Below are 15,488 nucleotides of genomic sequence, written 5' to 3' on the forward strand. Positions count from 1 at the left end.
AGTTTAAGCCTCACGGTGAAGATGGTGTTTCTGGTGGTGGTCTCAGCAAGACGAATAGGTATGGGTGGGGGGTGGTGTCGCAGGGTCAGCAGGTGGGGGGGACAATCAGGGGTTCAGGAAGGGCAGTCGTGGGGGGGCATCATGGGCTGGAGGGCCTGGGATCCCTCCTGCCCATATCTTAATGGGGGTGGGTGTTTCGCCAGGGCAGGAGGGCTCCCTCCTGCCCCGATCGAGTCTGGGGGATCGATGGGGCAGGAAGACCTGGGCTCCCTCCTGCCTGATCTGATTGGAGGGGTCATGGCATGAGAGATTGGCTATCTCTCCTGCCGCGATTGTTGCTGGGGGTGGGTGGGAGGGTATGTAGATTCTGTAACTGGTGTTCTTTTTGACAGGCACTAGTTACAGAATCCAGCTTTTACGTGAAGGACTGGCCCCTCCTTCGCCTAAAAGCTCTTGTGTTGGGCATTTGGGACTTAGGCTTTTTTTTGTTGATTATATGTTGTTAGTGTAGACGTAGTGTTGGTCTGGACGTTTAAACAGCTGAACGTCGAGGCAAGCCATTATCAAAAAAACTTCCTTTCAGCGTTTAGGGCCTAGGCCAAAAGGGAAATTAGATGGGTTTTTTTTTTTATTATGCCCCTCCACAAGTCCAAAATTTTTTTTTTTTTTTTTTAAATCGTCTCTCTGGATGTCCAGGCGGTTGATCGTCCAGACCACCAGTACGTCTATATTTATACCACATTTTCAACCAAAATTTCGTCCAGGTCCCAAACGTCCAGAACAAGACCATTTGGACACGGGGCCAGCATTGTGATGGACTGGCCACCCAGACATGGCAACAGACGGGGGGGCACCTTACAGGGCACTGCTGTGAACTTCACATAAAGGGTTCCAGATAAACATCTCACCAGAACTCTCTTATAGGTTATGATGAGCCCCCCTCAACACCCCTCAAACCCACTATACCCACATGTCTACAACCCCAATAGTCCTTATGGCTGCAGGTGGCACCTATATGGTAGCAAAGTATGGTTTGGGGGTTTTGGTGGCCTCACATTTTCCACCATAAATGTAGTGGTTAGAGTGGCTTATGGGTCTGGGTCTTCCACTATCCTACCCCCCAGGCTACCTAAGACACTTATATGCAATTCTACTAGGCTTTCTTATACCAGGTGCTGATGTTCTAGAGATAGGCTTGTACATTTTTATTCTGATCATTGGGAGGGGGGGGGGGGCAGGGGGTCAGTGATCCCTGGGGGAGTGTGTGTGGGTCTTTAGTTTGTCTCTGCTGTTGTTATCTAGTCACTTTGTATACCTTTTCGGCATTTATACCTGTTTTTACATCGTCTAACTCACAATGTATACGTTTTGTCTAGGAAGTCTCATAAAACATCTAGGAGTAAAAACCTGGAATGACCTCACTGAAACGACCAGAACGGAAACCAATTACACCATATTCCGGATTATCCCTGCAGGATGACTAAGTGTAGATTGGCTCACATCCTACCCAAATACCGCCCTAACCACTCCTCCAGATACGCTCCTTTCAACTCTGGGTTCACAGCAGCATTCAGAGGCCTACAATGTCCCTCAATACGTCTAGAAATTTGGTTTATTGGCACTTGGACGACCTCTCTTATAGGTCGTTAAGTGCCAACTTGGGCGGGTTTTTAGACATATTTAAGGTTTGATTATGAGCCCCATAATGTATAGTTTAAAGGTTAAATTTGCTATAGTTACAGTGGAAGATTATTCAATATAAGTTTTTATCTTAACATGACGCACACCGGGAACTAGTACCAGTATACTTTTTTTTATAATCCATTGGTCATGGGCAGGGGAGTTAAGTGAAAAGGTATGTTTTATGTATAAACAATTTTGTTGATAACAACAGAGCAAAAGAACTAAAGTATCACATAAACTAACTTGAAAGTTGAAACTTTCCATGCATTAGGCCCAGATTTAACAAAGAACTTTTTGGGACGTTTTTTAATTTGCATGTCATCTGCTAATGTTGCCATTAGTGTGTCATACCTGTAAAAAATTAACATGGGAGCACTTATTGCCTCCAGTTAGCACACACTAATCATAATGCACTAGCCTGACATTTCTCTTCTTCCCTTCTTGTGGTTTGGTATCTCCTCTTCTCTCCTCCTCCTCCTCCCTACATCTCTATCCTCCCCTTCCCTTCCCCAGAGATCTGGCATCTCTTTCTCTTTTTTCCTCTCCATCCCCACGGTCCAGCATTTCTCTAATGACCACCTCCCTCTGATTCCTCCCCTCCACAAGATCCGGTAAGGCAGCTACTCTTGCACTCTTCTGATTGCTGGCAGTGTGTGAAGTAAGAACACTTTCTTAGGTAGCCTGGAAGCTTTCCCCTCTGCTACTACTTTGTGCCTAAGCAGGGACAGGGCTGAGGAAGGCAGTGTGTTTATTTCACTCATGCTGCCGGCAGCCCAAAGAATAAAGGAGTGGCTGCAGTGATGGATTCTACTTGGGGGGGGATGGAACCCTGGAGCTGCTGTGTGAGCTGCTCAAAAGGTCTCTGACCACAAGCCGCTATTGGATCACAGTCACACGAGGTCCCAAAAATATTGGGGGTGCTCAGGCACCCACAGAGCTGGCGCCTATGACTGATACAACAGGTATGCTTACAGATGGCCAGTTCCCACAAGATCTCAATGAAATCATCATCATCCCTATTTTGAAAGACACAAAGGGAGCAACTGATCAACCTTCCAACTACAGACCTATAGCCTCAATACCTCTATACGTCAAGATTATGGAAGGTCTAGTGGCAAAATACCTCACTGAGTATTTAGAATTCTACAACATACTCCACCCAACACAATCAGGCTTCAGGACCAACTTCAACACAGAGACTGTACTAGGCTCTTTATTGGACACAGCATGGCAACACTTGAGCAAAGGTAAAAAAATGCTAACCATACATCTAAATCTCACTGCAGCATTTGATCTAGTGATCACAACATACTACTACAAATACTGCAAACAACAGGAATCATAGGCAGGGTCCACACATGGTTTCAAGGATTCCTACAATCCAGGAGCTACAGGGTAAAAACAAACAAAGAAAAATCAGAATCTTGGTACAAAACCTGGGGTGTACCACAAGGATCCCCACTATCCCCAATGCTCTTCAATCTCTACATGTCCTCACTCGGAACCTACTTAGATCAATTAAACATAACATTTTACAGCTACGCAGATGACATCACCATCCTCCTTCTCTTTGACCAACCAACCCCCACCGCAATAGACTCACTACACAAAACACTAGAGACAGTAACACAATAGATGAAAGACCACAAACTGAAGCTGAACCCTGACAAAACAAAAATCCTACTTCTAGAAAATTCCAAAGCCCCAACCATAACAAAATTAGAAATAAACTCCATCACATACCCCTTACAACCCCACCTAAAACTTCTAGGGGATGATGATAGACAGAGACTGTACCATGCAACTACAAATCAACAAACAGTTCAGAAAGCATTCGCAGTTATGTGAAACTCAAGAACTATCCGAAAATATTTCGATAAAACTCAATTCCGACTCCTGGTCTAGGCCCTGATATTAGGACTCCTAAACTATTGCAACATCTTTTATCTACCCTGCCCCGCCAACACAATAAAACAACTTCAAACAATGCCAAACACAGCTCTCAGACTGATCTACTCACTGAAGAAATATGACCATATCACTGCGGCCTACCTAGACACTGACTGGCTCCCAGTACAAGCATGAATACTTTTCAAATTCTACTGTATTCTTTACAAAGCCCTAAATGGCAATGGACCAATCTACTTAATCAATTTGGAACAACTCATCCAGACCAAGGAGAACACAGACCACCTTCACTCACCCCCTTCCCCCCAATAAAAGGTATACAATGAAAGAAAATGCACGATGGGCTACTTGCCACGCAAGCAGCGAAACTAAAGAACCACCTCGCCAATTTGCTGACCTCAGCACCAAACTACAAAACCTTCAGAAGAGGAATCAAAACCATGTTATTTAAGAAAGTTATCAAGACAAGCTCATGATATAACTGGTTACTTCAATCTATCTCCAGAGCCCAATTGTTCCAATGAAATAGCTATCTTGTAATCTTCTTGTAATCTTCCAGAATCTCCTCTTATTGTAATCCGCCTAGAACTGCAAGGTATTGGCGGAATAAAAACCACCAATGTAAAGTAATGTAAGTTGAAGCCAAAAGAATTCCTTTCTTAATCACCTGTGAAATATGTGCTTCAAAAGAAAATTTTGCATTGAAAATAGCCCCAAGGAATCAAATCAATACCAAGAAGATTATAGGAGGAAGTTGAAACAAGGAGCATTCCAGTGATCCAGCATGCAATAGTATAAAGGATTCAAAACCATCCCATGTGTAGAAAGCCATGAGGCAATATTGGTCAAGCAAGAATGAAATGGATTAAGGTCGAGATGGTAAGGGAAAACAGGAAAAATCAACAGAATATAATCAGCGTATATGAAGGCTTTAATGTTACTATCCTGAATCAATAGGGCCAGTGGAATGAGGAAGCTGTTAAACAGGAGAGGGGAGAGTATAGATCCCTGGGGAACTCCACAAGTTAACGGAACAGTGGAAGAAATGGCAGAAGGTGTTATGACTGTATAATTTCTATTAGAGAGGTAGGAGGAAAACCATTTTAGAACTGTACCGAGAGACCAACGGCTTGTAGATATGAAAGTAGTAAGGTGTGAACAACTAAATTGAAAGCTACTGAGTGATCAAGGGATACCAAAAGTACTATTTTCCCTACATCCAAAAAAAGAATGCAATTCACTATTTAAGGCAGTCAGGGTGGTTTCCATGCTGTGATGTGAGCAGAACCCTGTCTGATGGGGATTATGTAGTAAAGGTTTGTCAATAAATTGTGAAAGTTGAAAAAGATTATCTGCTTGATTTTTTTTATTTTATAGAATGCATAGATTAGAGATGGGATGATAGTTTTCAGGCAGATGAAGTGGAAGAGAGAGATTTTTGAGGATGGATACTACACATTTTTTATTTTAAATTATATTCAGTGTTCAGATAAGCTTTTTTTGTTAGCAACATTGGACATTTCAGGATTCTATACATCCATCCCTCAAGATGAAGCATTTCAGGTATTATGTAATGTTTTAGAGAAGAGAGAAAGTCCTCATAGAATTCCAACAGATTTCACTTTGCAGTTGGCTAGGATTTCTTTGAAAAACTATTTATTTAAGGAACATCTGTGTCTACAGATTTCAGGAGTTGCTATGGGCACCACTTTCACCCTTTCTTTTCTTGTCTTTACATGAATCAATTTGAGAATGATTGGATTTTTCAGTCTCCATTTTTGGAAAAATTACATTCTTGGCACAGATATATAGATGATGTTTACTTTTAAGGATTGGCATAGTGGAGGAGTTATTATGTTTTATGTTATGGAGGTGAGGGGTGACCTAGTGGTAGAGCCACTGCCTCTGCACATAGAGATTGTGGGATCAAATCCCAGGGCTGCTCCTTGTGACCCTGGGCAAGTCATGTAATCCTCTATTGCCTCAGGTACAGAATAAGTACCTGTATATATTTAAACTGCTTTGAATGAGGTCGTATAACTACAAAAATTCAGCATACAAGTCCTAATTCTTTTCCATTTTTTCCATTTTGTTAAATGATTGAATACATGCAATTCTTGTATAGAATTTACTCGATATGCTTTTGAATCAGTTTATTTTTTGGATGTCCTGATTCATCAAACCACTGTAGGATTTAAAACCATAGTTTCAAGATGGTTACTGATAGGAATACCTTCTTGAAATTGCCATCCGAGACACATTTGCAAGAATTTACCTTACGTATTCTCAATTTTTAAGATACCATTGCATATGTAGTGAAATGACTGATTTCAAACCAAATCAAATGCATTGATTCAAGATTTACCACAATGGGTTATAGTAAAAAATTGATGGGAAAAAACTCTTTTCCCTATGCTAAATATAATGACTATGATTGGTCAACATAGCAAATACACACAAAAGAGGCAAGTGAGATGCTTAAATCCAACCAATATTGCTACATTTATTGGTCCAACACACACAAAAAGTGCAACACAAAAAAAAAACCCAAAAAGGGAGACCCAATGATCCACAGTAAAAACAATCTAAAGATAAAAACAATAGACTGTGAATGTGGATGAAAATGGCTTGAAACAAGCAGAGTGGCGCCATTTTCAGGTTGTATTCTCAAAGAAACGTACATTGTTTTGCTTATATTTTTATCTTTGTACCCTACATCATCCGGACCCCTGAGGAAGGCGTTCTCACTGATACACCGACCATGTAGGGTCCGTCAGGACAATCATACGTTTATTATAAATTCAGTCTTTTATTTGTATTTTTATTGTGAAGAGCGGATAAAATCATCTTTCAGGACATCCACAGCCACGGTCTGTTGTTTTTATCTTTACATTTATTGGTCAACATCACTTCAGACAGAAGATGACATTTGTGATGAAGTATTCAAATGCAAGTTCTGTTTTGAACAGCATCATATGCATACATTGGCAGATCATAGAAACACAGCAGTGAGGACAGCACACACATGGAGTCTGAATTTAAAGGAGAGCTTGTGCCTAGCAATGTTACCAAATACCACAGAAACAACAAAGGTTCTTATAGGACATTTTAGGTGTGGTGCATGTAAAAATTGTAAATCACCCATGTTTGTCATTCCCTCTGTAATTCCCTACCTGAGCAGCGTGTGTAGATTCACCCTTTTTGTCCTGTTTATCTGTCACAATTAGATTGCAAGCTTTCTGGAGAAGGAACTGTTTCTTGTGTGTTAAATGTACAGAACTGTGTGCGTCTGATAGCGCTACAGAAATCCTTTAAAAATTCTGCTGATGGTAAAGTGTGTGTTCTCAGTTTAGTATTTTTAACATCAGGTTGGCCTTCTGTGATCATGTGTTTGTGTGACAGAATTTATGTGGGGAAGATAGATAGAAGCTTCAAACTGAGACTAAATGAACACCAAGTTTGAAGCGCTTGAATAGAAGCCCTTTTGGTTCAGCACTGTCATAAGAAAATCTTTGTCAACTTGTAATATTTTATAATTGATTTTGTGAAGGATAACATTAGAGGTGCCTTCGGTGGCCCTGGAAGCTTTCCCTCTGCTACAGCTTCCTACTGTGGGGACAGGAAGCTTTAGCAGAAGGAAAGTTTCTTGGGCCGCTAAGGGCAGTATGTTTATTTCATTCACGCTGCTCATGGCCTGAAGAGTACAGGACTGCAGCAATGGAAACAAAAAAGTGCCGGATTCCAACCGGGGTAGGGGGTGGGAGAGGGAGAGGGAAAAGGGAAGAAGATGCCAGACCTCTGTGGCAAAAAAGATGAGGAAAGGGGAAGGGCGGAGAGAGTGAGGAGATGGTGCACATGGATGAAGAGGAGGGGAAGACATGGAAAAATAGACAGATTATGAAGGAAGCAGAAAAATGGAAGTTGAATGGTAAAAGTTAATGCCAAAGAGGGATGTGGGCATCTTTGTTCAACATCAAGTGTGTAGATCAAAGGACTCAGGCACTGCACACTGCATATAAAAACAATATAAAAAGCTTCCTGATATAGCATAGCGAAACACAGACTGTGTTGGAGCCGTGAACTGACCTGATAGACCGCCGCGTGAGCAGACTGCTGGTCATGATGGACCTCTGGTCTGACCCAGCAGAGGCACTGCTTATGTTCTTATGTTCTAAAGATGGATGTGGGGCAGAAAATGAAGGAGAGAAAAACAGCAAATGGATATGACAGTCCTGTAAGCAGTTAAGAGCACAAACAGAAGGAAATGCAGCCAGAGCTTGGGAAAAGATGAATAGAAAAAATAAAATCACCAGACAACAAGGTAGGAAAATTATTTTATTTTCAATTCAGTGATTGAAATAAGTCAGTTCTGAGAATTTAAATCTGCTGTCTATATTTTTCATTGTTCAGGAAGAAATGCATTTCTCTCTATTTCTCTGGTGGTGTACTGCATGCAGATTCTGGCATTATGGGTTTCAGTTATGTATATTAGGACTTTCAGTTTGTGGTCATGTATCTGCGTAGGGCTCATTGTGTGACTAAGACCAAATGTTCTGGAAGGAATGAATGTTGAGAAGGGCTACTGGCATCATGGCCCCAAGTAGGAAGATATTTGTCAGCTCTCCTTCAGGCCTTTTGGACACAAAACAGTCCCCGCTTAAAAATTAGTGAAGACCACTGCTCTAAAGTCTAAATTGAGACCAGTAAGCCTGAAAATAGCAAATCAAAATCAGAGTTCAGAAAGTCACTTCCAATTCACTTTTAGGAGAAACTCAGGAGCATAGCACAGTGCAGAGATAGAGGAGTCAGAGCTGAAAAATGTAGATGACTGTTTTTACACAAACTTGTGAGTAGAGGTGAATAACCTATCAGTTCAAGACATATGCCTTTTGCACTAGAAGTATTATTCAAGTGAGTGCCAATTCATTTAATTTTTGTGACATTGCCAGTATCGTCAAACTTTTTGTAAGCAGTTCTAGCCACTGAATGCTTGTTTGTGGTATGTCTTTTAGGTTATCACTGAAGAGTGAACCACAAATGACATTTATCTTTTTCAGCAGCCATGTGTCTTGCATTTTAACACCAGCAAAAAAACACTACTTCTGAAGAAGCCTTGGAGTGAAACGGCTGAGTCACTGTCAGGTGCAAGCTAAGTGTTTCTATTTTGAAATATGGACTCACATTGTTTATAACATTTGAGCTGCAGTTTTTTAATATTTTAAATTCCATAATTGGTGATGTATTAAAAAAAACACCTAACAATGTTTTTTTTTAGGACCTATGAGATTTGTAGATTTGCGGTATATAAGAAAAATTTTAAATAAATAATAAACATTACCTCAGTAAAAATATGGGTGTACCCTTTTTCCTTATTTGTTTCAATATTACATATTATGCATTATTTTTGATAGCCTTACTTTTGATGTGATTGGCTTTAGGAAATGCATAGAAAAGTATTAATATTGTCTACTTTTTTTTTTTTTTTTTTTAGTAAGTAGCATTCACAGAGAATTGTAACTTAAAATAGTTCCTTAAAGGGAACTATGCCCCCTAGTAGCAATACCATTTCACCAGGTTCACCCCCACCCCCACCCCCTTTTGCTCTCTACACCCACAGGTCTGGACCCATCTCCTTCTTCTCTGCAGCAGATAGAACAGTGATCATGACAACAGGAGAGGCAACATAACCCCATATTTCTAGGCCAGGTGGGCCATAGACAAAAATGGAGCAAGATGAAGTATTGCCAGCCCAATAGCAACTGTGATCATTGCGGGAGCACATGTATGTTTAAGATACAGTATAGAGAATAACATTTGGATGGATACCTGCAGTTAACCACAGAGCCCACAGGAACGGAGCGGGGACAGGGACAAACTTTGTCTCCATGTCATTTGCTAAAAAATTGAGACTAGTATCAATATGTAAAAACTTAATATCTTAGATAATTGGCAACTGAATTCAATGATTAAAAAAACTGCAGAAGCTGCTTTTGGATTTAAATGAACTACTGTTATATGACATTTGTGTCTTCTCTGCCTTTGATGTGGCAACAAGAGTCTTCTCTGCTGATCAGACTCCTACAATCTGCAATGTCTTTTCATCATGTACCCAGCTGCTCAAGCATATTACTGTTACTGTAAAGCACAGTTACTTACCGTAACAGATGTTATCCAGGGACAGCAGGCAGATATTCTCACTGATGGGTGACGTTACCACGGAGCCATCGGTACGGACCACTCTAAGAACTTAGAAAGTTCTTGATGCCCGCACCGCGCATGCGCGAGTGCCTTCCCACCCGACGGAGGTGCATGGTCCGTCAGTTAAATTAATTCAGCTAAGAATCCAACCCAGGGAGGTGGGAGGATTGTGAGAATATCTGCCTGCTGTCCCTGGATAACATCTGTTGCAGTAAGTAACTGTGCTTTATCCCAGGACAAGCAGGCATATCTTCTCACTGATGGGTGATGGGAAAGTTGGCCATTCTAACAGAATGGGATGGTGGGAAAGTTGGCCATTAAGAAAATAAATTTTGTAACATAGATTGGCCAAAGTGCCCATCCCGCCTGGTGAAAGACTCCAGACAGTAGTGAGAAGTGAAGGTATGAACTGAGGACCAGGTGGCAGCCTTGCAAATCTCCTCAATAGTAGACCTGAGGAAAGCAAAAGAGGCTGCCATAGCTTGAACTTTATGGGCTGTGATACGGCTCTCCAGTGTCAGTCCGGTCTGAGCATAGTAGAACGAAATGCAGGTGGCAAGCCAATTGGAAATCGTTCTCTTGGAAATAGGCTGTCCCAACTTATTTGGATCAAATGAGAGAAAAAGTTGGGGGAGAGGTTCTGTGTGGCTTTGTACGATCCAGGTAATAAGCCAAAGCACGTTTACAGTCTAAAGTATGTAAAGCTTGTTCCCCAGGGTGAGAATGAGGCTTTTGAAAAAACACAGGAAGAACAATAGATTGATGAGGTGAAAGTCAGAGACAACTTTAGGTAGAAACTTAGGGTGAGTACGGAGAACCACCTTATCATGATGAAAAACTGTAAAAGGTGGATCCGCAACTAGTGCATGCAACTCACTGACCCTCCTGGCAGAGGTGAGAGCAATAAGAAAAACCACTTTCCAGGTAAGAAACTTGAGAGGAGCAGTGGCCATTGCTTCAAACAGAGGCTTCATCAAACTGGAAATTACCACATTAAGGTCCCAGACTACAGGTGGAGGCCTGAGAGGTGGTTTCACATTGAAAAGGCCCTTCATGAATCTGGATACCAGAGGATGAGCAGTAAGAGGTTTGCCCTGCACTGGCTCATGAAAATCAGTAATAGCACTGAGATGGATTCTAATAGATGTAGACTTAAGACCAGAGTCCAACAGAGAAAGGAGATAATCCAGCACTGATTCCACTGCCAAGGAAGTTGGATCATGATGATGAAGTAAACACCAGGAAGAAAACCAAGTCCACTTTTGTTGATAACATTGCTGAGTGGCCGGTTTCCTGGAAGCATCAATAATTTGACGAACAGGCTGAGACAGGAGTAATCGAGTAGAAGTCAGCCCTAGAGAAACCAAGCTGTCAGGTGTAGAGACTGAAGGTTGGGATGTAGAAGGGATTGTTGATTCTGAGTAAGCAGAGTAGGAAACACTGGAAGTAGTATGGGTTCCCTGGAACTGAGTTGTAGGAGGAGGGAAAACCAATGTTGTCTGAGCCACCGTGGAGCAATGAGAATCATAGTGGCTGACTCCCTTTTGAGTTTGAACAGAGTTCGCAATAGGAGAGGAAGTGGAGGGAAAGCATATAGAAACCGACCTGTCCAACCCAGTAGAAATGCATCCGCCGCCAGATGGAGAGGAGAGTAAAGTCTGGAGCAAAACTGGGGCAGCTGAAGATTGTGAGGAGCTGCAAACAAGTCCACCTGCGGTTTGCCCCATTGAGCAAATACTGATTGGAGAGTGAGAACGTTGAGAGTCCACTCGTGAGGTTGAAGAATTCTGCTGAGGTTGTCTGCTAGAGAATTCTTCTCGCCTTGAATGTATATTGCTTTCAGGAACAGATGACGAGCTGTCACCCAGGACCAAATCTTTTGAGCCTCCTGACACAACAGGAAAGAACCCGTATATCCCTGTTTGTTGATGTAATACATTGCTACTTGATTGTCTGTGCAAAGAAGGAGGACTTGAGGAGAGAGAAGATGTTGAAACGCCTTGAGGGCATAAAACAGCGCCCTGAGTTCCAGAAAATTGATGTGAAATTTTTTCTCGTTGACAGTCCAAAAACCCTGAGTTTGTAGATTGTCCATATGTGCCCCCTAGGCATAAGGGGATGCATCTGTAGTAATGATCTTGTGATGAGGCGGCAAATGAAAAAGGAGACCTCTGGAAAGATTGGAGGAGGTCATCCACCAACGCAGAGACTGCAGAAGAGACGATGTGACGGATATGTGCTTCGAGAGACGATCCTTGGCTTGAGACCACTGAGACGCTAGAGTCCATTGAGGAGTACACAGATGAAGTCTTGCCAGAGGTGTGACTGTAGAAGGATTTATGGTTCACTTAGCAGTAGTATAATATGTATATATGTATATATATATATATATATATAATATGTATATATGGAAGCCATATGACCCAGAAGAACCATCATGTGTCTGGCAGAGATGGTCTGAAGAGAAAGCAATTGCTGACAGACAGATAAGAGTCTGAAGTCGATCTGGTGGAAGGAACGCCCTCATCAGAGTAGTGTCCAGAATTGCTCTAATGAATTGGAGACGCTGTGTTGGAATGAGATTTGATTTGGGAAAGTTGACTTCGAATTCCAGAAGCTGAAGAAGAGAGATGGTTTGAGATGTCGCATGAGCCACTCTCTGAGAGGAAATCTCTTTGATTAACCAGTCGTCCAGGTAGGGAAAAACCCGGAGACCGTGTAACCATAGACAAGCCACCACCACAATGAGGCATTTTGTGAATACTCAGGGAGAAGATGCCAACCCGAAGGGAAGAACCTTGTACTGGTAATGTTGATGATGAATTTTAAACCGAAGATAGTTCCGAGAGACCGGATGCATGGGTATATGCTTGTAGGCTTCTTTGAGGTCTAGGGAGCATAGCCAATCATTGAGATTGAGATGAGGATACAGGACAGCTAGTGACAACATCCTGAATTTTTCTCTGACCAAGAAGTTGTTGAGAGCTCTGAGATCCAAAATGGGTCTGAGTCCTCCTGTCTTCTTGGGAACCAAGAAGTAACGGGAATAAAACCCCTTCCCCTGCTGGTCGAGAGGAACTTCTTCGATGGCATTTAGCTGAAAAAGAGATTGTACTTCTTGAAGAAGAACGGAGGACTGTGCAGGATCCAAAGCAGACTCTTTTGGAGGGCAGTCTGGAGGAAGAGTCTGGAAATGAAGAGTGTAACCCTGATGAACGATGGTGAGAACCCAATGGTCCGAAGTAATGAGTTCCCAACGGTTGATGAACCACTGAAGATGACCTATGGGCTGAGGCAATGGATGAAAAATGTGAAGATTGGCTATGCTCCGAAGAAACAGGTCAAAGGGCTGCTAAGATTTAGGTTGTGCAGCCGGTTGTTTCTGCTGATGCTGACGAGGCTGCTGTTGTTGAGGTTGGTGTGGTCTCCGAGGTTGAGACTGAGGTTGTTGTAGGGGGTCTAGCAGCAAACCTACGTTGGTATGTAGATTGTGGCCTGAAAGGACGAGCAGGTGGAGGCTTTTTCTTGTTCTTGATTAAAGTATCCCACCTGGTTTCATGAGCTTCTGGGTCATAGTATCTAAAGACTCACCAAAAAGCTCATCGCCCAAACAAGGAGCATTGGCCAGACGATCCTGATGATTAACATCCAGTTCAGAAACTCGAAGCCAAGCTAACCTTCTCATGGCAACAGACATGGCAGTAGTTCTGGAGGTAAGCTTAAAGGTATCATAAACAGAGAGAACCAAGAACTTTCGTAATTGCAACAAGGAAGCAATATGCTGCTGAAAAAGAGAAAGCTTTCAGTCAGGTAAATATTTCTGGAAAGCAGACACTTGTTGAATTAAATGTTTAAGGTAAAATGAGAAATGGAAAGCATAATTTCCAGATTGATTGGCAAGCGTAAAATTTTGAAATAAACGTTTGCCAAAACGATCCATAGTTTTACCCTCTCTGCCAGGAGGAACAGAAGCATAAACAGTGGCACCTGCAGATTTTTTAAGAGTAGACTCAACAAGGAGAGACTCATGAGGCAGTTGTGGCTTATCTAAACCAGGAAGAGCCACCACTCTCTAAAGAGAGTCCAGCTTCCGGGGAGCTCCTGGAATAGTTAATGGAATTTCTAAATTTTTATAATAAGTCTCCCTAAGAATGTCATGAAGAGGAAGCTTAAGAAACTCCTTAGGAGGTTGATCAAAATCTAATGCATCCAAAAATGCTTTAGATTTTTTAGAATCAGATTCAAGAGGAATGGAAAGCACCTCTGACATTTCCCTCAAGAACTTAGAAAAAGAGGTCTGTTCAGGCTTCGAAACAGGCTCCCTAGAAGAACCATCCTCATCTGAGAAAGCCTCTTCGGCTGTAAGAATAGGTTCCAAAGATTCGAGTCTTTTGTTGGTGGAACCTGGGAAATGGATGTTGAAGGCTCGACATGCTTAGTCTTCTCAGGTGATGTCAATGAAGAACAATGTCGAGTCGAATCAGACATCACACCGGAAGACAAAACTGTCGGCACCAATGACACTTTCTTAGTCGGTGTCAAGATGGATGTCCGCATTGATGGCTCAGACCTGGTCGATGCTGCCAAAGTCGATGCCGAGACCATGTACTCAGACGGAGTCGGTGTCGGCATGATCAGGTGCAATAGTTGTAATTGCTCTCGCAACTGTTCTTGCAATTGCTCTTTAATCACCTCAGCAATTGTATCCTCGAGAGATTGCACTGAGTCGAAGGTCGAGGTTCAAGGCTGAAATGAAGCCCCGCCGGGCCGCGTGCGTAAAAGTGAAAAATTAAATTTTTTTTTAAACTTTAAATAACAGAAAAAGAAAGAAGGATTAAATCCTAAGAAAAAAGAAGTACTGCGTGAGCGAGAAGACAAGTCAAAAAAAAGCAGCTGACTAGCTCCGCGGAAACAAAATAACTGACGGACTGCGTGCCTCCGTCAGGCAGGAAGGCACTCGTGCATGCGCGGTGCGGGCATCAAGAACTTTCTAAGTTCTTAGACTTGTCTGTACTGAGGGCTCCGTGGTGATGTCACCCATCAGTGAGAAGATATGCCTGCTTGTCCTGGGATAACAGATTCATCCATCTTTGCTGACATCAAAGCATTTCCAACATAATCCTGTTCATCCACTAAACAGTTTAGCTTCTCTTCTATATCCATGTCTGAAAGACAATCCAGTTACTTTCCCAAGTGATGTAAAAACATAGGCAACTGAATCTTTAGGAAGATTTAAATGGAAGTCTCTATTTATGATTTATGAACAGCTGTACAGAATATTATCCCTCTTTATACATAAACTAGTCTTTAAGCCCATTACATTAACGGGTGCTAGAATATATGTCTGTCTGTCTTTCTTTCTGTCTTTCTACCTGCCCCTGTCTTTCTTTCTGTCCTTTGTCTATCTGTCTCTCTCCCTGCCCCTATCCCACTTCCTTGTGCAGCAGCATTTCCCTCCCCCCCAACTTTCCTGTGTAGCAACAGCAGCGGTATTTTGCTTTCCCTCCATATCCCTGTGCAGCAGCAGCATCGTTTCCCCCTACCCCCCTTTCCCTTCCCGCGGTCTAGCCAGCTCCCTGCCGCCCCCCCCCACCTTCCCTTGCTGCGATATAGCATGCAGGATTAGTTTTAGGCTCTGGCCTCCCTGCTCTCCACCTCGATCGTAGGAAAAACGGCCCTACCGGCCAAAGTTTATTTTA

Source organism: Geotrypetes seraphini, chromosome 3, assembly GCF_902459505.1.
Source record: "Geotrypetes seraphini chromosome 3, aGeoSer1.1, whole genome shotgun sequence".
Taxonomy (NCBI): Eukaryota; Metazoa; Chordata; class Amphibia; order Gymnophiona; family Dermophiidae; genus Geotrypetes; species Geotrypetes seraphini.